The sequence below is a fragment of the Lygodium microphyllum genome, chromosome 10, assembly GCF_053477565.2.
Source record: "Lygodium microphyllum isolate KBCC chromosome 10, Lygodium_microphyllum_v1.1.10, whole genome shotgun sequence".
NCBI lineage: Eukaryota > Viridiplantae > Streptophyta > Polypodiopsida > Schizaeales > Lygodiaceae > Lygodium > Lygodium microphyllum.
In genome coordinates, this window is record NC_141144.1 from 125,334,527 (window position 1) to 125,358,233 (window position 23,707).

A 23,707-nucleotide genomic window follows, 5' to 3' on the forward strand; every position below is an offset into this window, starting at 1 on the left:
CCTATGGATTGTGTCTGATTCCGTTGGCACATAAACAATGTTGGAGGTAAAGGTACCTCTGCCTACCGGACACCCATCACTGTCACTTTATTCTTTATTTTTTTAGTGACAGTTTGAATAAAGGAAGGCCCGGTCACACATTGTGGCTGTTGGAGTTCCCATTTGGTTTCTCTTTCTTACTCTTGCTCTCCCACCATAGCTCTTCCAAGCAAGCTTTGATCCTTCTCTTCTTTCAACTAGTATTAGAGCATAGTTACTTAAGCATTCTTACTTGGTTTATGACTCCTTTAGCTTCCTATCGATTACCTACATTCATTGGGTCTCCTTCCCGGAAGCCATAACCAACACTCCCAAGCTCCCGTCACTCCCCGGCTTTCTGAGTAGCTACCCAGTCCATTTGGGCACCCTCAGGGCATTCCTTCAGAGGTATGAGAGCTCTCTTTTGTTATTTTACTTCAGTTCACAGGTTTTGTGAAGCAGGGTAGCCATGTCCTCTTGCTTCTTGGGATGCCTACTCTCTGGTGACTTTGCCTCCTCAAGAGGGAGCTCCTGGGTGTCCTTAATTACTCCCCCTCCTTGACCTTGTCCAGCCCTTCCATAGGCCCCAGATCAATTTGGGCCAACTTGAAGACTTGCAAAAAAATTCATTTTTTACTTCAGCCCTCCCTTGGCACTCCTGGCAACTTGAAAACACTTCATTTGACACTTGGGAACACCCCCTTGATACTCGACATTAGTGGTTATCATTGGCGTTGATTTGTGGATTGATTTACCTCAATCTAGGACTATTTTCCATAGTCCATAGGCAACCACAAATGATGTTACATTAGTACTTTATGTTTATGCTTGGTTGGCATTGACATTGGTTGCTCGCTTGGTGGTCCCGAATGCGCCTCGAATAATAGGGGAATATATGCCTATGATGTGAGATACATTTGGGATTGAATTTACTCAGTCATTGACTATTTTACACAGTCAAGAGGCAGCCTAAAATAGGGTAGTCCTCTGTCATTACACTTTATGCTCATGCTACATAGTCATTTGATGCCCGATTATGCTCGGTTGGTGTCTATACATATGGGAAAGTATGCCTATGGTTTGTCTATGGTTTTGAGCTTGGATTGAGCCACTGTTTGCTCTATTTTGGACGTTTATTTGCTACTATTATATTCAAGACTGAAGCTCTTTTGCTTATGTTTGGATATGCCTATTGCATTTGGGCTATGTCTTGGATGTATAAATTTATGTAGTGACTCTTGGGGATCGACATAGAGCTTGGATTTGCTCTTGAATCATTGGTTGAGCTTGATATTGCTTTGCATAGCATTTGGATCTTCATCTTTGATGTACTTATGGCATGTACTTTGCTTATGTCTGATTGATCTTGACATGCTTGGCCTATGCCACTACTACATGCCCGCTACATTTTTGGAATTGGATGCTACTGAGCCTTGCTTTGGCTTGAAATTGGATTTCCTAAAGCTTACTTTGGATATTTCTTGGCTTGCCAGAGTTACAGTTTGGATGTACTTGATGTCTATGGATGCTACACGGCCTATATGCTTGTTAAACCCAACATGAAGAAAGCAAAAGGAAGTGGAAAAGACGCAGGGCAAAGGCGGAAAAAAGGTAGCCCAACTGAAGAAAGAAAAGGAGAAAAGGCCAAAAGCGCAAGGGCAACCTTAAAAGTCCAAGGCAAAGGCAAAAGGGGAAAGACGCATTTTAAAATAAAAAGGCGCACCCTGAAATCTTGTAAAAGAGCGCCGGGCTCTCACCCATGCAATTTGTAAATGTAGATGGGCGGTGGAAAGGAAGCTAGGAAGATAGAAGGACAATGGGAAAAAGGGCCTAGGCTATGGCCGGCCATATAAAAAGGGGAAAAGGGGATGACCGCCCAAAAGGGAATTAGGGTTTTGTATATAAAGTTGAAAAGTGAATGAGAAGCTCATTCTTGTGTGTGGCCAAAAGTGGCTCTCCTCTTCTTCTTCTTCTCCTTCTTCTTGCTTGCTTGAGCTTGTGCTTGAGAGAGGGAGTGTGAGAGTGTGAGGGAGTGAGTGTGTGAGGGTGAGGGACCGAGGAGGAGAAGCTCTCCATCTTCTCCTCTCTTCTTCTCTTCTCTTCTCTTCTATTGTCTTGCTCACGGACATGGAGCTTGGAGTGTGGAGCTTGAGGATGGAGCTTGCTTGAAGCTTGCACTTGGATCGTGGAGCTACCGGAGTGCACAGGAGAGGAGGTAACTTGAACGGCATCAAGGTAAGCTCACTACACCCGTAAGGTATGCATTGCACGTCGGCTATGTGAGAGGTAGCCATTAGTGCTCGGCTTGGAACGCTTGAAACAATAAGCGGTCCGTGGATCTTGGCGGTTGACTGAAAGCTCCCACATTTTGGTTCCGTTGCCGGGACCAACGGATTCAAGCCTTGAGCATTTGCGCGCTTCGAATCGAGCATCAAAGTGAGGGGTTTCCCCCGAACCGGTGCTTGAGGTAGGTAGGTAGGAAGCGAGGGGGTTGAAGATGGCATTCGATTTTCTTAGCAAGTAGGTGTTTTGCTTTCTTGAGATTTATGTTGTGGAATGGAGTAGTGTAGGTATTTAGTTTGTGATTTGGATGCATTTAGGATAGGAAAAAACAAAGAAAAAAACAAGCAAACAGTAGGGTTCTCTGTTGCTGTATAACAGGCTAAAACAGGGAAACAGGGGACCAGATTCAAGTTTCTGGGTGAGACAGGGACAGGGAACTAGCTGCAAGGTTCTGCAATGCTGGGAAAGGACCTTAAGAGGCCTGGGAGGCCAGGACAGACCTCAATTCCTTGGTTTGCCTTGTGAGAGAGAGAGAGAGAGAGAACTTCTGGTTCACATGACGAGGAAGCGCTACCCCGATTTCTAGGCGCCGGCGATTCGTGCTGCTCCAGGTGAGTCTGGTGTTTTCCAACAAGTGCCCTAATCAGATCTAGAAAGTTTGTGGTGATTGTGTGCAGCAGACAGTGAGGAGGGGTCAAACGCGTGGGAATAGCGCCCGCCGCCGACGCAGTCGGACCAACTCGCAGTGGTCCGATCCCCAGAATCGGACCACCCGAGTTCTGGAGTCGGACCATCCGATTGAGAGTGAGTCGGACCAGTCTGGTCCGATTCCCAAAATCGGACTAGCCTGATCGGACGTGCCACGTGGCACTCGGACCTGCCAGATTCGGACCAACCCGTCCGACTCAGACACTCGGACACTCAGACACTCGGACCACTTGGACCAAACCGTCCGATTTTGAGAATCGGACGATCGGACCAACCTGTCCGACTCGACACTCGGACCAATCCAATGAAATGCTATGCCAACCAAATCTCGTAGACATAGAGCAACTAAAGCGACTGTCAGCAAGCCAGAGTCAATTTGAGCAGCGTTGGTGCGAAAGCCGCGTTGTAATGGCCGAAATAGGGGCTCAGATCATGACGGTCTCAGAAGAGCGATTGACCAAATGGCGGTCTCAAAGAGACCCAACCTATGTGGCACCAACTTCCCTTTGAGTGTTGACTGACATTCGGGGTACGGACTTAGCTGGAACTAGGCTACAGGGCCCTTTGATTGATAAGGTTCTCACTGAGGAGGAGTTACATATTGCCAGTAGACTTGGTCAAGGTTCCATGCTACTCGATGTGGCAAAATATCTATCGGTATTAAGTAAGCTGCCACGAATACTAGATGCGTGTGCCACGCTCCGGTACAACCCTGAGTTCTACACTTGGTTCTTATCCTCGTGAAGTGACATGGATTCATAAATATGTATATAAATAAACACTGCTTTTTGTGTCACCGTGTATAAACAATGTCAACACACACAAGCAATGATAGTCAAGCGTAGGGAAAAGAGTGGGGTCAGATAAACTAAGCTCCTCAAGTCCTCATCTCATCACACATTCAAAAACCGTGTGACCATTCCCACCTCCAAGTGAAGGGCATGCAACCCATATTGCCGCCATAGGAAGCCTTGACCAACAACTCTGATGGTGTAGACAAGGTGTAGTCCCTTTCTATACACCTTCTTCCCTTTTTGGTCTATCCTTCCGAGGATGTACCCTGTCCCACTCCATGACAACCAGTCCACGCAACTTAGCATAAGCCAATATCCGCTAAGGACTGGGGGCAAAGCGAACATCAGCATGGGGGGCCATCCCTCTACAACAAACATTGCATGCCTCACCCCTCCCCTCCTTGTCATATGCGCTTCATAGACCACACTAAAATCCCTTCCATGCAAACAGTTGTATCATATATCCAGGTCTAACCCTTGGATTGTGTCTTGCAGGTTTCCTTTTGCGGCGGAACGCATGGAGAATCATGGAGATCTAGCATGCAAAGGCGCTCTTCACAGAAGGTGGGAGCATGTGGCACGCGCCCCTCCACTGGAGCGCTATGTGCCCACCATCAAGAGGTATGCCAAGAAGCGAGGCCCTAAGTGACACTGCCCAGGGCGAAGGCCGAAGAATCCTCGAGTCAAGAAAGTCGAGACTCGAAACGCGCAATGGGTGGCAGCACTAGTGGCACGAACTCCCAGCTCCCGCTCGGGCCCCAGATGCTCAAGGGCAGAAAGGGCAGCTCGGGAAAGGGCAGAATTCAATGAATTGTTTAAAGACATTCTGGAAACAGTGGCGGCCCGGGACTACATTGTTCATGTCCCGGTCGACATGTTCCCTGCTCAACCCCACGGGAGCCCCACACCAGCAAAGCCAGAATCACCCGGTCACCCAGACTCGCCCCGCCTCGTACAAATCGAGTAGCCCATGATGCATGAAGGGCTTATCAAATGATAACTGGCCATAACTTTTTGTTTTTAAATGGTTAAGTGTTCCCGACTTGTTAAGTGTTGACATGTTCCCGACTTGTATGAACTTTTCATATCTGCGTTTAATATATTTTATGCCTTTAGCAAAAGAAAAAGCTAATCAAGCGCAGGTGATAAATGTCTAAGTCAACACCATAGAATTCGGATCAGTGATGTCTCCTTGCATTGCACTGGCTTATTATAGTTGCGGCATATGCCATGCTTGTACTCTCATGAAGCGACAAGTGGATACAGGATGGGACAGATCTTTGGGCGAAAGTGTTCAATGCTCGATCACCGCAAGACCATCGACCCCCCAAGGAGCCACGGCAAAGCCATGTTGCCGAAATCACGAATCACCCGTGCCAACCACCCACATTGCATAGCCCAAAATGCATTCCTGGGTCACGCCCCTTTCTGGGTCAAGCTCTATTGGCTCATGGTAATCGTTACCTCAATTGTACCAACATCTCATGCGCCGCAAGGAGGTTTGAAATATCTCAAGTGTATCTCCCCCTTTCGCCAACTGCTTCTCTAACAACGAGGCTAGGGCACAATCAGCATTGTACTATCCATTTTCTGAGCCTTCGAAGCTTGACATTTTCCAACCCATTGAAAGGCTAATAGACTCAACATATTGTAATGGTTGTACTCAGGAAAATCAAAAAAAAAAAAAGAAGAAAATAAAAGAAAAAGAAATGAATGGAAAGATAAGAAGCACCCACAATCACAGCACAGCACTTAGGGGTCCTCAAATTAGGTACGTCTGGTGGCCTTGGTCGACCGGCTTTATCCCTAGTCCCCTAGCCCCTTACAATCACCCACAATTGTTCAGGGCACATCAAGGGCAGGACATACCTGGGGAGCTTGTCTCGCCTAGGGTTAGACCTGTCACCCTGATCCACTTGCACAATTTTCTTTTGCACTCTGCCTTAGTACCATTGCAATCAGTGGTGATAAGCACAGCGCGATTGGCCATGAAAAGTACACCGTACTCATCAAGCAAGTCCAATAGTTTCCAGCTACTGAAAGTGCAGTGTCCTTGTATTCAATTATGCTACATCGTACAGTCACAATGCAAAGGATGTCTCATATACCTTCACGTGTACTCCTTCTCCACATGGACAACTTTGCTTCATCCACGCATTGTTATGAGAAACTAGCCCATGGTCTTCTAACTATGTAATATCTAAGTATGCACGAGCACTCACATAATATCTGCACCGAAGTATATCCACAGTTTGGGTCCTCAAGGGCAGGACAATACTCTAGGCTTGCTTAGAGTTTGACCTGTCTCCCAAACTAAGCAAAATATGTCTTATGCACGATGAGAAGCCTCGCACTACCCCTTAAGGAGAGACCACATGTGAGGTTTTCCAATTGCAGGTATAAGGTGTTGTTCGCTCTTCATCAACACTCAACTTTGAATGCTTGTCCCTTACCATCCGACAAGCCCGCAAAGAATCGTCATGTGCAGAATCCCCAACAAACCAACACTTGTGCTGGCCATCAATGCAATCCCCAACACAGCATAGCCCTACCACCAACTCCAACAACCTTCCACCAGCCACCTTGGCCACCAACAGGCCCCCAGGACCTTCTGCCACACCACCACCAACACTCCTCCACGGAAACCACAGGCGTCCTTGTCACCCACGTCTTCGGTGCATGCTATAGCCTGCTACCTATGATGGTGAGTGCCATGGGACTGGCACTCGTCTAGGAGGGGGGTAATGTTAACCCTAACACGAAGAAAGCAAAAGGAAGTGGAAAAGACGCAGGGCAAAGACAAAAAAAAGGTAGCCCGACTGAAGAAAGAAAAGGAGAAAAGGCCAAAAGCGCAAGGGCAACCTTAAAAGTCCAAGGCAAAGGCAAAAGGGGAAAGGCACATTTTAAAATAAAAAGGCGCACCCTAAAATCTTGTAAAAGAGCGCCGGGCTCTCACCCGTGCAATTTGTAAATGTAGATGGGCGGTGGAAAGGAAGCTAGGAAGATAGAAGGACAATGGGAAAAAGGGCCTAGGCTACGGCCGGCCATGTAAAAAGGGGATGACCGCCCAAAAGGGAATTAGGGTTTTGTATATAAAGTTGAAAAGTGAATGAGAAGCTCATTCTTGTGTGTGGCCAAAAGTGGCTCTCCTCTTCTTCTTCTTCTCCTTCTTCTTGCTTTCTTGAGCTTGTGCTTGAGAGAGGGAGTGTGAGAGTGTGAGGGAGTGAGTGTGTGAGGGTGCGGGACCGAGGAGGAGAAGCTCTCCATCTTCTCCTCTCTTCTTCTCTTCTCTTCTCTTCTCTTGTCTTGCTCGCGGACATGGAGCTTGGAGTGTGGAGCTTGAGGATGGAGCTTGCTTGAAGCTTGCACTTGGATCATGGAGCTACCGGAGTGCGCGGGAGAGGAGGTAACTCGAATGGCATCAAAGTAAGCTCACTACACCCGTAAGGTATGCATTGCGCGTCGGCTATGTAAGAGGTAGCCATTAGTGCTCGGCTTGGAACGCTTGAAACAATAAGCGGTCCGTGGGTCTTGGCGGTTGAGTGAAAGCTCCCACAATGCTCATGAGGTCTTATTGATGCTTGATCTTGGATCTTTTGGCACTAGTGCTATCATATTCCCTTGTTGAGATTTTCTTGATATTTACGGCTTTTGTGCCAGTGGGAGCATATTGATATGCTTGACAGACATTGAGTAGGCAGTTCATGCTACTTGAGCATTCAGATACTTGAGACTAGGATCTTCACTTGGATGTTGCATGGCTAATATGCGGTGGTCCTCACAGATGTACGTGGGCTAATTTGGGCTTTGCACTCCCTGAGCATACACCTCTTTGTTTCAGTTCTTGCTAGTGTTGGTGTACACTTCGACCTATTACACAGTGGGTGTGCTGGCTTATTGACGGATTCATTTGACATGCTTGGGTGTTTTCTCGATGTCCGTATGACTGTCACATGCTGATTTATGCCCGCTTGATGCTGGTTATGCTTTGATAGTTAGTGGTTGACTTGGTGCATTCATTTTGCCTACAATTTGCTCTCATTGTACTTGGCTCTAATTTACTACAGCAAGCAGTTACCAACTTATTCAATGTCAGCATGTGTACAGCTAGACATGCTAAGTGTCGGGTACAGTCATATCAAAGATAGAGAAGTCGAGCTTAAAGTCTAACACTCCCCCTCAAGCTCAAGACAACATCTACACACCAAGCAATTGTGTGAAGACATTGAACTTATCTTTACCCAAAAACTTGGTAAAGATATCCACAACCTATTCATCAGTCTTCACATGCATGATATCAACTCTCCCTGCAAGAACCATCTCTCTGATGAAGTGGTAGTGTACCTCAATGTGTTTAGTCCTGGCATGGTATACTGGATTCATAGCCAGGAGTACACTACTAAGATTATCACATAGCGAAGTCACTAGAGCATCCTCCTGTATGTCCAAATCAGCCATAAGCTTGAGCAGCCATGTAATCTCACATGTTGCCAATGCAGCACCCTTGTACTCAGCCTCAGTACTCCACAAAGCAACTATAGGTTGCTTCTTGCTGCTCCAGTTGATCATTCCAATTCCCAAGCCAAAAGCATAGCCACTTGTAGATCTACGATCATATGAGCATCCTGCCCAATCTGGATTTGTGTATCCAACCAGTTTCAAGGGATTATCTCTCACATAAAACATCCCATAATCTACAATGGACTTAACATATCTCATAATATGCCTAATAGCATCCAAATGTGGCTTTCTGGGCTTCTGCATGAACTGGCTTATGAGCCCTACAACATAGCTCAAGTCACGCCTAGTGATGGTCAAGTAGATCAGACTTCCAACCATCTTCCTGTACATAGTCACATTCTCAATTTTAGCTCGAGTGCTCATGTCTAGCTTGACATTTCGCTCAAGAGGTGTATCCAATGGTTTGCATTCAGCCATGCCATACTCTTTAGCATTTCCATGGCATAGTGCTTCTACATCAGCCACAAACCATTTTTAGCTTTGACCACCTCAATGCCCAAGAAATACTTCAAATCACCTAAGTCTTTCATGTCAAATTTTGATTTCAGCATTTCCATAACATGCTCTATTCCCAAGTCATCATCCCCAGCAACTATCAAATCATCAACTTATATGACCAGCACTACCAAGTCACTACCGGTCTTTTTTGTAAATAGGCTGTGATCAGCCCTACCAACAATAAATCCCAAACTCTACAAGTAACTACTGATCCTTGCATGCCGGGCTCTCGGAGCCTACTTCAGCCCATATAATGCTTTTTTCAGCTTACATACATAATGATGAAAATTAGGGTGTACATACCCTTCAGGCTGATCCGTATAAACATCCTCTTCCAGGTCACCATTGAGGAAAGTATTTTTCACATCCATCTACTGCAATTACCAGCCTTTAGTAGTAGCCAATGCGATCATTGTTCTTATGGTTGCCATCTTGGCAACAGGGCAGCTGAGTGTTTCCTCATAATCTAACCCATACTGCTGAGCAAATCCTTTAGCAACTAGCCTAGCTTTGTACCTCTCTACACTGCCATCCGACTTGCATTTATCTTGTAGACCCATTTGCAGCCAATTGTCTTCTTTCCTTCTAGCAATGGCACAAGATCCCAAGTACTATTTTCAACCAAAACATCTATCTCCTCATCCATAGCTGTGCAACAATTTTTATCCATCACTGCTTCAGCAAATGTAGCAGGCTCTTTGGCCTCTATCACCTTTGTCATATGAGCAAAATGCTTTGCAGAGTAACCACTGTCAGTCAGCCTATCCATAGGGTACCTGAATCTCTGCGATTGTCTAAGCTATGGTTCATTAATCGATTCCCCTCTCTCATGAGGTGAAATGTACCTATTCTACCTAGTACCAGGTGTATACACTGTCGGAATACTAAGCTCACTGTCTAGACTGTCAGCTGAGTCATAGCCTGAAGTCATCCTACTAGGTGTCATCCCAGCAAATGCATCCTCAATGCCTTTTTCTTTTCCTTTGTTGTCCACCACACCATATCTCCCCCTCATTTACATAGTGGTGTCAGTGGACGATGCGCCAAAGCTCCTCAATCTCCCTGTCCATGGAGATACCGTTGTACTACTAGGGCCTGTCACTACAATACTCTACTATGAATCAATTGTAGAAACATGTGTAGAAGGCATATCTGATGGCACTGCAGCCCGGTGATGCATACCAAGATGCCATCTCATCAAAGATAGCATCTCTACTCACTAGTGCCTCCCGAGTAGAGGGATCATAGCATTTATATGCCTTCTTCTCCTACAAATAACCAATAGCCGTGGGGTTAGTAGATAAGCTAGATAATAGGCCAAAGAGGGATGTTTACAGCATGCTAGGAATGGACAAAAAGAAGGTCTACAAAAATGATGGGATTAGCCTAGCTAAACCCACCATTCGACTGCAGGTAAAAATGGTCCATAACCTCTTCTCAAGCCAGATATATAATGCTCTCATGAATACAATACATGCTACCACAGAAAAGTCAAAGAGGAAAAAACCTACTTCCAAGGCTTCAACCATAGGATTTGGAGGAGTATTAATGGCCATCATTTAGGAAGCGCATCGCTCCCCCACCCTAGCAAGCCCAACTATCTCACTTTCAACAAGAGAATAGGGGGAGGAAAAATTCCACAAGGAACAGTAGGACAATATAGAAACAGCCACTGATGAAAAGAAGATTGACCGACCCTCTCAACAACGGAACCTCGAGCAAGAGGAAAGTCAATCGAGTAGCAAAGGCTCAAAGTTGTCAAGCCAGGGGGAGAAAAAAGATCACTCTTACAATCCCCATTAAGAAGAACTTGGTCCACCTCTGAAGAAAATAGTGAGTTGCAAAGGGTGGAGGGGGATTAAAAATGCTTGAAGAAGAGCACAAGAAAAAGTAGGAAGAGGAGGAAGAGTGAGTGAGGCAATAGGAGGAGGAGGAGATAGCCCTAGCCATTCAAAGATTAGTGGAGCAGCCCTCTTGATCTCAGGAATTGACAATGATGAGCCCAGTACAAGATGACATGCCAAACATGAGCACATCAATAATTGAAGAGGCAAGGCCAAGACCGTGGTGGAAGGAAAGGGTAAAGCCCCTCTACACGTAGCTCCACTAGTCATGGCCACCCTTACAATCATGCCAACACAAGGAACTATTGAAGGGGCAGTTAATGAAAGTAACATCATGGCCGATGTAGTACTTAGTAAGAAAAGTGCAAGAAATTGTGCATGCACCTAGTAAAGGATCCTCCTTATAGAAACAAAGAGGCTAGCAGTAGCGATCAATGCAAAATCACACAAAGGACCAAAGGTACCCCGTTTGGAAGTATCAACTACTTTAGTGCCTTCAACCTTGTGCAACACTGAAGATCAGGACGGATTGGTAAAAGAGCTTCAAAGTCAACCTGACAAGATGACGGAGGAGAAAAAGGCAGTGCTTTGCAGAGTTGGAAGAATAGAAGATTGCTGTTGTAGCCTACAGGGTAAAAAGAACAAGGGTAATGACCATCTTAAACAAGGAAATGATGGCACGGAAAGAGGCCTTAAAGGCAAGGGAAGAAAAAGAGAGCTTAAAGGATTTGTACAATGAAGAAAGAAAGAATTTCATTTCCCTAGAAAACATGTGCACCTTCAACTCTAGGGAAAATAGGCATCTAGAACTAGAAATTAAGGAGTTAAAGAGGCAAAGAGAAGAGGCAAGGACATAGTTGTAGATGGCAAGGACCCAAAGAGATGAAGATAACACAAAGAAGCTGGCACAGCTGCACAACCAACTTCAAGTAGCTCTCCAGGAGCAATCCATACTAAGGGAACAAGTAGAATGCAAAAATCAAGAGCAGCAACAAATGCACGCATTGTGGCAAGAATAAGAGCAAGTGATCACCACCTTAGCCCAGTACCAAAATCAAGGGGCCAGAGCAGATGAAAGAGAAACCAGAGCAATGGGCAATCAAGAATGAAGATAGAGTCAAAGACTTATCGTACAGGTTGGCCCGTTTTGAGAGTGAATGCCTCTGGGCAGAGAGCAAAGTCGTGGCTATCAAGACAGGAATGCAGGAGCAATAGCACGCAAATTTTGGGCATAGTGCTAAATGTCACACAGTCAAGTGGAGAAGAAACACTAGAAGAAGCAAAAAGAAAACTAGAACTGGCAAGGAGGACGCTGCAACATGGACTCCATGCCAAGGCACCCAAGCCTAGCACCAACTTGGAAGTAGAGGAGCAACGAGCCCATCTAATCTCAATTGGCTTAACCTCATAAGAACTCGCCTTGCTAGGATTTGGGGAGCTAGAGCAACAAGTGCAGTCGCCTCCATAAGAGCCAATGGAGCCGACTCAAGAACAAGGGCCCGATTATTGGACAAGACCAATAAGAGGAAGAACAAGTGAAGAACCTAGCCCCCCTTTGCAGCCAAAAGCATAGCTAGAAGAGTAAGGGAACGAAGCTGTGCCACTTGAGTGGATGGTGGAGATGAGGCAAAAACATAGAAAACATGTGGAACTTGCCCGCAAAGGAAGATCCAAGCAAGACATTGCAAGTTTCACAAGTGGCCATTCCTCAAAGCAAGGAGTGTGACCCTATGAACTGGGGCTAGGAACTTGTAGTGTGGGAGAAATGGGAAAACCACGACCACCCTTTCAATTTCTCCTTCACCTTCTCTCATACATTGGATAGAGTACTATCTCCTAGGATGGTGGAGGATGTTATTAAGATTTCAGCAAGGCCAAGAAGAAGATGGCTAGAGGAATGGATGAGATACCCCATAAGGTGGAAATAGGAACCTTCAGATTATTGGGAAGATAAGGTAGTGGAGGTATCCTGGAGGGTAGAAGGATATGAGGCTTAGCCTAGGTGGCACAGAAACATCTGGGACCCTAAGAGGCCTGGATAGCTTTTTGCAACACCCTACCACATGAATGGGATGATCCTACCTACATGCCCTACTTGAGAAGGATTGGAGTTGACTTCAACCAGGAGGTGCATGTAGGTATGACTTCCCTCTAATCTATAATGCAAATGCCTCAACCTCTGAAGAAAGCCTAATCTTCACCGAAAGGGACCTTCGCCATCCATAGCAGGTTTCCTTAAATACTTCTCCTCATACCCCGATCCCGCCTTCGTCGTCTCACCATATCTAACTATCTCCATTTGTTGCAAATATTATTTTAAAAAATCCTACTACAAAGGAAGAGTGGTTGCCGCCCCTCTTTTTTGTTATTAATGCTAGAATAGATATCTATGCAATGGTGCACCTCATAATGAGAGCCACCCTCTTGGCAGCATTTTGTATGAGTCTCTTAGAAGACATGAGTGACAGTAGATTCACTAGGAGTAACCACCCATTTTTTCCATCTACTCCACTCAATGTGAGAGTTAACTTGAAGGGGTATCTGTAGAGTAGGATCTTCCTAAGCAAAGCCCTCAAGCCACCACATAGCCTAGCCCCCACTCATAAATGAGATGATTCTTAGTGTACTCCCTTTCTAATTCAAGAAAAAAGAAAAATAAAAAACAAAAGATAAGACAAGAAAAAAAAGAACAATAAGAAAAAAAAGTGGGAAGAAAAGGAACACAACAATGAAATCAACCCATCTATACTCTACGAGAGTCAGAAGCACTATACCTAGGGACTACCCTAGCCCCTCCCCCACATCACAACTTAGGGCACATCAAGGGTAGGATATGAAAGATAGACCTGTCTCCCTAAGTCGCTCATAGCACTCCGATTTCCACGAACTAGGTCCTCAAGTGTAGAACACACCTTAGGCTTACCTATGGTGACCCATCTCCCACTTCCACCATCACTTGCACGGTGCACTGCATGGTAAGGTAGAAAAAACCCCCTAAGAAGTGCACTCTTTTTCTTTTCGAGAACATTCTATGGCAGTGTAGCAAAGCAACACCTACAGAGGCCTTCAACCAATCATCTATCTTTCCCATCGGCAATCTCCCAAACTCACTTCACAGAGCATGTCCAACATGACCCACCTCCCCAATAACCATTCCTCATCAACCCTCTATAAACTCACCCTGTACTATCAAGTGCCATGGGAGTGGAACCAAGCTAGGAGGGTGGTAATGTTACACCCTCGGAAGACCAAGATGGAAAAGTTACAAAAGAAAAAATGGAGGACAATCCCAAGGAAAACTGAAGAGAAAGGCACACTCAAATTTTTTTTTTGAAGACATGAAGTGTAAGAAAAAGCCTCTAATGCAAATGAAAGCACATGATAGTAAGTGCACCGTGATATGTTGGCAAGAAAAGCACCAGGCGCATTGCAATTCATTTTGTAAAAGAGTGCCGACGGGATCTCTTCCGCGTGCAAATTGTAAAGAACGAGAGGTGTAGGCTGAGGCCTATCCTAATAGGCAAGAGAAAAAAGTAGAGTAGAGAAATGGACAAAGGTTGGGACCAAAAAGGGGATGGCCATCCAAGGAAGGGATAAAGGCATGATCGTAAGTCAAGAAATGAATAAAGAAGCTCATTATTGTGTATGGCCAAACTTGCTCTCTACTTGCTTCTTGCTTCTTGATTTTACTTCCTTCTTGTGCATGGGAGAGAGAGAGGGAGTGTAAGAGAGGGAGAGAGTGTGTGTGAGAAAGTGAGGGACCATGGAGAAGCTCTTCTTCTCCTCTCTTCATCTTCATCTTCTTCTCTTTCCCATTCTTGCATGTGCGGCTATGGAGGTCAAAACTGAGAGCTTGGAGATGGAGCTTGCTTGAGGGCACATCTTGAATCATGGAGCCATCGGCGGATTCATGGGAGGAGGTACTCGATCGGATTTGAAGGTAAGCTCACTACACTGGTGTGTGAAAGAGTGTGCATGGCTATATGAGAAGTAGCCAAAGCTCTCAACTTGAAATGCTCGAAGAAATAAGTGGTCCATGGGTCTTGGTGGTTTGCCTATGAGGGTGACGACACTACATACTCTCTCTCTCTCTCTCTCTCTCTCTCTCTCTCTCTCTCTCTCTCTCTCTCTCTCTCTCTCTCTCTCTCTCTCTCTCCATTCACTATTGCTCTTGCTTTGCTCTTATTTTCACTTTTGTGCTTTCACTCAAGCTCTGCTTTTCAAGATTCAAGCAAGAGAAGGGAATTGATTTTGATGATATATTCTCACTAGTAGTCAAGATGATCACCCTTCATTTGGTTCTTGCTTTGGTTTCTAGATAGGATATGGAATTGGGTCAAATGGATGTAAAGACTACTTTCTTGCATGTGGATTTTTGTGAGGATATTTACACGTAGCAACTTAAGGGATTTGTTGTGAAAGGTAAGGAGTAATTGGTACGTAAGGTGCATAAGAGCTTATATGGTTTGAACCAAGCTCCTAGGAAATGGTATCATAATTTTGATGTCCTAATGTGGACTTGTGATACATACTAAGTGAGATCAATTACTACCTATACACAAGGAAGGCTAGGGATAGTAGCCTTATGATCTTGATTCATTATGTGGATGACATGTTGATTGCTGGAAAGTTGATTATAGATATGGATGCTTTAGAGAAAAGGTTGCATGAGACATTTGACATGGACTTGGAAAATGTTTTTTGGCATGTGGATTATGCGAGATTAAGACAAAAAAATACTCTATTTATCTTAGAAGGAATACAATGGGAAGGTATTGGAGTCTTTTATATGGAGAGGGACATGACTATTGGTATTCCATTGCCTCTATATTTGAAGCCTAGCTAGGAGGATAAGGCCCAAGTCAGATGAGTAGAAGGTTGAAACAACCAAGGTTTCTTATGTATCCACAGCTAGCACTTGATGTACGCCATGGTTGCTACATGTCTAGACATTTATTATGTAGTGGGAGTAGTTAGTAGGTATATGGAAAACCTTGTTAAGAAACATTGAGAGAAAATAAAGAGTATCACAAGATACTTAAATGACACTAGCGCTATCTATATATGCTTCACAAGAAGGGATGCATCTATTTTTGGATATGTAGATGCTAATTTTGTAGGGAGTGTAGAATCTAGGAGGTCTACTACAAGTTTTGTTTTCAGTCACCTACACGTTTGCTTCATGTGACATAATATATGAGTTGTGTGTAACTTATAGGGTCTAGATAATGCTCACAAATAAAAGAGGAGAAGAAGCGTAGTTCATGCCGTGATTTTTGGGCAGTTCTCAGGACTGAAATATGGCGCAAGCTGAGAGAGATGGAACGAGATCAAAGACTACCACACAAAGGGAGATGGAGGCATGGAACCACAAAGGAGAATCAAGCCATCAAAGGGCTGTAACACTTGATATGTAACTGCATCTTCTCTCCATACATATGTTGCTTCCATGGCCACAAGTGGTTGTCCAAAAGAGGGTTGAACTGTGTATTTAAGGGCAGTAGCCCATACTTACTAGATCTCTCTTATGATTCTTAAAGAAGGTTTATTCTTGACTTGTGTATTCTTCTATATGCTGAGTCTGATCTCTCATGCCAAGAGAGGAATCAAATTTACTCTCTTGAGTACTTCAAGAGTTGAATGAGGAATGCTATTGGCTGTCCAAACCTATAATATGAAGGGCTGAAGCTCATCTTCTTGCATTCTTGTCTAATCTTGTCACATCAAGGGGCACATTCTTGCTCTTGGAAGCTAATTGCAAGCTACCATTGTAGAAGCTTAAAGAGAGGAGTATCAAGAAGCCTTCTTGACTTGATTATGTGATGAAAGTGGGATGAAATAGGCAGCCCAAACAAAGAATTGTGGGCATTAGCACATATCTTTCTCTTCTTGAAGATTCATGATCAATCATTGGTCTTACTTGACATTGATATTCTTGATGCAAGTTGACATTGCATAAGCATTGTGGAAGGGGTATCAAGAGAGAATATTAATTGCTCTATGTACATGCTTGGGGCTGAAATAGGTAGCCAATAACAAGGTAGACAAGGGCATCAAGATTTCCTTCTTCTCTCCTACTTCTACATGCTTATTGAAAGCTACCTATTGCTTGTTACATACTCTTGAATATAGGGGCTACTTTTGTACTTCATCAAAGTTTCTTCTTGGAAGGTTGATGCCATGTATATGGGCTGAAATAAGTAGCCCACATAGTGACTTTGTGGACAACATGTCCGTTTCTTCTACATTGCTTCATACAATGTGATAGACACTTGCACTTGGCTAATCTATGCACTCTAAGATAGGGGAAGTTTATGCTATCATTAGAGGTGAATCTTGGATGATATTTGGGATGATTTGGGTTGATATCTTTAGCCATAATCAAAGAATTAGCTACAACAGTGATCTTTTGATTCATTTCTTGCTCTACAAAAGATGTCTTGACAAGATATGCAAGTCTTATGTGCCCCTATGGTAGGGAAATTTTTGTAGATCATTCATAGATGCTTTGAGTTGGATTAAGAGGAGATTTTTCCCTTTATTTCTTGGATGTAATAAGCTAACCTTATCAAGAACTCTATTTGAAGCTTTCTTGAAGCAAGTCTCTTTTGCTCTACAAGCGTTGTAATTGACTCATAGTCTTTTGTCAGTAACAGTCTACATTGAATGTAATCACGTAAAGTTGATTCATGCTTTGGCATCATGTATGATTGATGGGATGAAAAGTTGTTTATGATACATGACAGCTTATTGTACTTGAATACATATCTTGTGATTGCTCTTGCAGTCAATAAAACAAGCTTGATTTGAGTTAGATTTATGAGGTAATACTCTTATGATCTTTGCTAAGTGTTTACTGCAGCACAAAGGAGCGAGAAAATGGAGCAGAGGAGTGGGAAAATGGAAAAAGGAGATAACCGAAAGGGCACAGGACAAAGGAAGGAAAAGGCGCCCCGGATGGAAGTCAGACCCTGAAAATTTTGAATGACAACCTCTCCAGAAGGCCTCAATGTTGCCTCGAGAAAAGAAAAGAGTAAAAGCGCACCATTAATTGTGAAAGCGCTCCCAAATCCTTGTAAAAGAGTGCCAGGCTCACTCCTATGCAAATTGTATACACTAGTTGGGAATGGGATAAGTTAGAATGGTGGAAAATAGGAAAAGAGGGCCTAGGCTAATGGCCGTCCATGTAAAAAGTGGGGATGATTGCCCCAAAAGTAGGGCATGTATATAAAGTTCAAAAGTGAATGAGAAGATCATTCTTGTGTGTGGCCAAAGCTTCTTCTTCTTCTTCTCTTGTTTCTTGCCTTCTTGCTTGTGCTTAAGTGAGGGATTGACGGAGTGTGAGGGAGTGAGTGTGTGAGAGTGAGGGGTCGTGGAGAAGAATCTCCCCATCTTCTCTCTTCATCTTCTCTTCTTCTCTTCTCTTCTCTTTTCTCACGCGGCTATGGAGGATGGAGCTTGATGGAGAGGGCTTGAGGTTGCTTGAGCTTGTCGCAAGGATCATGGAGCTACCGGAGTGCAAGAGAGAGGAGGGAACTCGATCAAGCATCAAGGTAAGCTCACTACACTCGTAATGTAGGCATTGAGCGTCGGCTATGTGAGAGGTAGACATGGCCACTCGGCTTGAAACGCTTGATCAATAAGCGGTCCGTAGGTCTCGGGGTAGAGCTCCATAGCTCCCCTTCATTTTGGTTCCATTACCAGGACCAACGGAATCGAGCCTCGAGCACCGCGCATATCGAATCGAGCATAGAAGTAGGGTTTGCAGCCTGAATCGGTGCTCGAGATAGTTAGGAGATTTAGGAGGTTTTAATCCTTGGAGCAAGTAAGTATTTTGATTTGTTGTTGAATATTTGAGTAGGACCATCCATCTCCATCTCTGTTTTTTATTTTTGTTGCATTAGGTTAAGATTAGGATAGGAAAAAGAAGGAAAACAGAAAGGGTTCTGCTACTACCAGAAACAGGGAAATAGGGGCATAAATTCAAATTTCTGGTTGAAAGAGTATGAGGGATTAGCTTCTGAGGTTACAGCAGGCTGGGATGGGGCAATAAGAGGCCCAGGGAACCAAGAAAGACCACATTTGACATTCTACTTTGTGAGAGAGAGTGAGCTTGAGAGCCAGGGAGAGAGAGAGAGAGAGCTACAGGGAGATCCTTGAAGTGCCGTTTGATTTGAGCACCACAATGATTCTAGGTATGTCTGGCATTTCCTTGTAGTGTTTTGCACCTATCTGGAAGGCATTGGATGATTCCATGGAGTAGGCGCTGAGCTTGAGTCATCGCGCGCAACCCACGAGTTGTCGTTGCATAGTCGGACCAAGTTGTCTGGGTCCGATTCCCAGAATGGGACCACCTGATTTTCTGGAGTTGGACCGTCCGACTATGAGAATTGGACTGTTCGACTGTGAGAATCGGACCACTCTGTCCGATCCAATTCCAGCAGTCAGACCCAGTGCCAAAATCGGACCACGTGTCCTAGTCTCAAATTCGGACCAATGACAAGGATTGGACCATTGGTCCTAGCACCACAATCGGACCACTCGTCCTATCGCAGGAGTCGTACCCCCTTGTCCGAATGGGGAAATCGGACCAAAGTAGAAATCGGACTGTCCAATTTTCACAATCGGACCACCCTCTCCGAGTCTCAAAGTCGGATCAGCCCATTCGATTCCCAGAATTGGACGGTTTGATTCTGAGAATCGGACCACTTCACCAGAACTTAAAATAGAGGGTTTTTGAACCTGCCTAAGAGTCCTGGCCACCCTGTTCACATCTCTGACCCCCCTTGGATACCCAATTTAGCCCTTAGAAGCTAGAGACCAGACAGGATAATCGAGGATTCACCCCAAACAACTAGACACTGAGCGGACCGAATTTAGAACTTGACTTGACTTTCGGTAACCAACCAACCAACCTTGAAGCAAAATAGAGAAGGCAGCATGGACTTTCAGTAAGACCTTAGATCAGCCAGAACCTATGCTTAGAGCCATATCAGGCTACGAACGTGAGGGGAAGAGTGGAGTTTGCATTGAGCATTTCCTGCATCCGCACCTCACTTTTGATTTTATCACCAAAGGTGCACTACAAGAAAAGAAAAAGCCTATTTTCGCACTGAGCACTAGAAAGCACGAAGCGCAACTTGTGAATAAGATTGACAACTACTTTCAATACAAGGAACTCATCAAGAGATATAATAGCATCAGGGAACCCACTATTAGGAGAAGATCCCAAAACATAGTTGGGTGCCTGAGAGCCCCATCAGTAGGACCTTAAGAGGACACGAAGATCCAGAAGGCGACAACATAGAGGATCAGAAGCTGCCAGAGCTACTCAAATTGATTGACGGCCTTGTGGAGCTGGAAGTGGGAGCAATGTCAGGATCACGAGGCGAACAAGGAGAGGACTAATTGGACTTGTGAGAATTCCCAGTCTTAGTGTAGGAGTTAGTCAATGAGTACGAGACTTGTTGACTAGGAGGTAGTTCAGGACAGACCAATAGAGGAAGTGGTAGCAAGCCTAGAAGAGGAAAGAAAGGCGATTAGAAAGGCGCTAGAGGGCATAATTACATATAACCACGAGCAAAAGGCTAGGCAACTCCAACAAGATGTAGACATGTATGAGGCCTGGCGTGTGCTAGCCTTGGCTGGTGCAGCCAAAGCAGGGCCAAATGCAGAGAGAGAACAAGAAGCAGAGGCTGACTTATCATTGAGTGAACTCGTAGCCAAGAGGATCATGGACAATACGTCTACTGAGCAGAGCGCAATAGCCTTAGCCACCGCATTACTCTCGGGATTAGGGGTCACACAAGGGGCAAAGGGGCAATCTAGAATCCCTATTGTAGCAAAGCAGCTAGATAAGTATGAACCTAGCAATGACCCATATAGCTTTGTGGAGCAATTTGAACAAGTTTGTGAAGCAAACGGTCTCATGGACCTTGCACAACGCTCTCAAGTTTTCAGTCTGTGCTTAGGTGATAAGGAGAGAATTTGGTACACTAGTCTAGACGAAGCTGAGTGCACGAACTTTTCCCATCTTAAGGACCTCTTTATCAAGAGATTCTTTGAGGCAGGGTACTCTGACAATCTCATCATCCGGTTGATGAATGTCAGTCAAAGGGAAAAGGAAGACATAAGGGACTATGTCACTCATGTGTGTAGCCTCTTCAAGAGGATCCTTGCAAATGAGCGACCTAACGAGAAGGCTGTGTCTACCGTATTTATAAATGGAATTCGAAGCGAGGAACTCTATAAGGCTTTAACTAGTAACTCCACTCTACACCGAGACATGTTAGCTAGAGTCTTTGAAGAGGCAATAAGGGTGGACAATCAGCTTAGGGAGCGAAGCATGAGGAACACTAGTCAGGACAGTACAAGTCAGAGAGCTCCAGAGCGGTCAAAAGTTTCAGAAGAGAGAGAGAACTCTAGCATATAGAAAAAGGGAAAGAGTGTTGACCAAGGCCAGGAGCTGGTTGAGGTGAGAATGGAGCTTGCACGATTGCAAGACCAAATGAGGAAACCTGTATAGTCGCATGTGCAGTGTATACAATGTGGCGGTAACCACCTCCCAGCCAAGTGCCAAGATCCTAGATCTAGACCATGCTCGGACTGCGGTAGGTTCAGTCATGACGCATTACATTCCAGACTGCCAAGGATATCCCCATATGCGCAGCAATACAACCCTCCATACTTAGGCAACGGGCCACCTAACCTCTTTGGCAGGGGAGCCTAGTTGGCGCTTCGAGCACCAAATGATGCAAGACCGGCCATTCCTAGGTTAGAGATGAACCCAACAGGCATACCCAGACCACCAGGGCCCTATGTAACCCATCCACCGAGTGATGCTCCTGTTCACTATATGGAAGAACCTAGTGAAGAGGAAACCTACATGAACCCATACATATCCTATGATGAGGAAGGCAATCCAGACTTGATGGACTACCGACCAGTACCACTGATGGCTCTAGGTAGAGAAGAGGCAGAGGCTTTGGAGGACCAAGCCAAGATCCAATGTTAACCCCAACACGAAGAAAGCAAAAGAAAGTGGAAAAGACGCAGGGCAAAGACAGAAAAAAGGTAGTCCGACTGAAGAAAGAAAAGGAGAAAAGGCCAAAAGCGCAAGGGCAACCTTAAAAGTCCAAGGCAAATACAAAAGGAGAAAGGCGCATTTTTAAATAAAAAGACGCACCCTAAAATATTGTAAAAGAGTGTCGGGCTCTCACCTGTGCAATTTGTAAATGTAGAGGGGCGGTGAAAAGGAAGAAGGACAATGGAAAAAAGGGCCTAGGATCGACGGCACGTCGGCTAGGTGAGAGATAGCCATTAGAGCTCTCTTGGAACGCTTGAACAATAAGCGGTCCGTGGGTCTTGGCGGTTGAGCGAAAGCTATCTCTCACCTAGCTAAAAATGTGGGAGCTTTCGCTCAACCGCCAAGACCCACGGACCGCTTATTGTTCAAGCGTTCCAAGCGAGCTCTAATGGCTATCTCTCACCTAGCCAACGCGTTGTCGATCCTACGAATGCAGTGAGCTTACCTTGATGCTCGATCGAGTACCCTCCTCTCTCTTGCACTCCGGTAGCTCCACAATCCTAGATGCTAGCTCAAGCATCCTCAAGCCTCCTCCATCTCCAAGCTCCATCCTCCATAGCTGTGCGCACAAGAGAAGAGAAGAGAAGAGAAGAGAAGAAGAGGAGAGGAGATGGTGAAGAGCTTCACCCTCTTGATCCCTCACTCTCACACACACCCACTCCCTCACACTCTCACACTCCCTCTCTCAAGAGTACACACAAGCAAAAGGAGAGAAGAAGAGAGGAAGAAGAAGACTCCTTTTGCCACACACTAAAAGAATAAGCTCCTCATTCACTTTTCAACTTTATATACAAAACCCTAAATCCCTTTTGGGCGGTCATCCCCTTTTTCCCTTTTTACATGGCCGGCCATAGCCTAGGCCCTTTTTTCCATTGTCCTTCTATCTTCCTAGCTTCCTTTTCACCGCCCCTCTATATTTACAAATTGCACGGGTGAGAGCCCAATGCTCTTTTACAAGATTTTAGGGTGCATCTTTTTATTTAAAAATGCGCCTTTCCCCTTTTGTATTTGCATTGGACTTTTAAGGTTGCCCTTGCGCTTTTGGCATTTTCTCCTTTTCTTTCTTCAGTCGGGCTACCTTTTTTCTGCCTTTGCCCTGCGTCTTTTCCACTTTCTTTTGCTTTCTTCGTGTTGGGGTTAACATTAACCCCCTCCTAGACGAGTGCCAGCCCCATGGCACTCATTGTCGTAGGTAGCAGGTGGTAGCATGCACCGAAGACATGGGTGACAAGGACGCCTGTGGTTTTCATGGGGTTTGCATTGGTGGCCGACACAGGTGTTGGTTTGTTGGGGATCCTGCATAGGACTATTCTTTCCGGGCTTGTCGGATAGTGAGGGGTGAGTAGTCAGAGTTGGGTGTTTGATGAAGAACGAATGACACTTCCGTTGTGGTCTTCAACACCTGCAATTGAAAACCTCTCAGGTGGTCTCTCCCTAAGGGTAGTGCTAGTCTTCCCTATTGTGCACAATACATATTTGATTAGTTTGGGAGATAGGTCGAACTCTAAGCAAGCTGAGAGTATTGTCCTGCACTTGAGGACCCAAACTGTGAATATACTTCAGTGTAGGCATTATGTGAGTACTTGTGCATACTTAGATATTACTTAGTTAGAAGACTGTCGGCCTGGTTCCTTGTATAGTAAGGGGCTAAGTTGATGGAAAAATGTGTCAATGAAGACGTGGAGTACACTTGAAGATTGCTGGAGACGTCAGTATGGGCTTTCCATTGTCTTTCAAGCCTTGCTTACCTCGGTGGGTTGTAAGGGCGTTAGATGAGTGCAAAGGAATATCATGGGCGAGGCGATCTCCCTAGGTATGTCATGCCCTTAATGTGCCCTCAACAATTGTGGGGGATGTATGAAAGGGCTAGGGGATTAGGGACGAAGCCAGCTGACCAAGGTCGCTAGTCATTCCTAATTTGAGGACCCCTAGGTGCGGTACTGTGATCGTGTGTG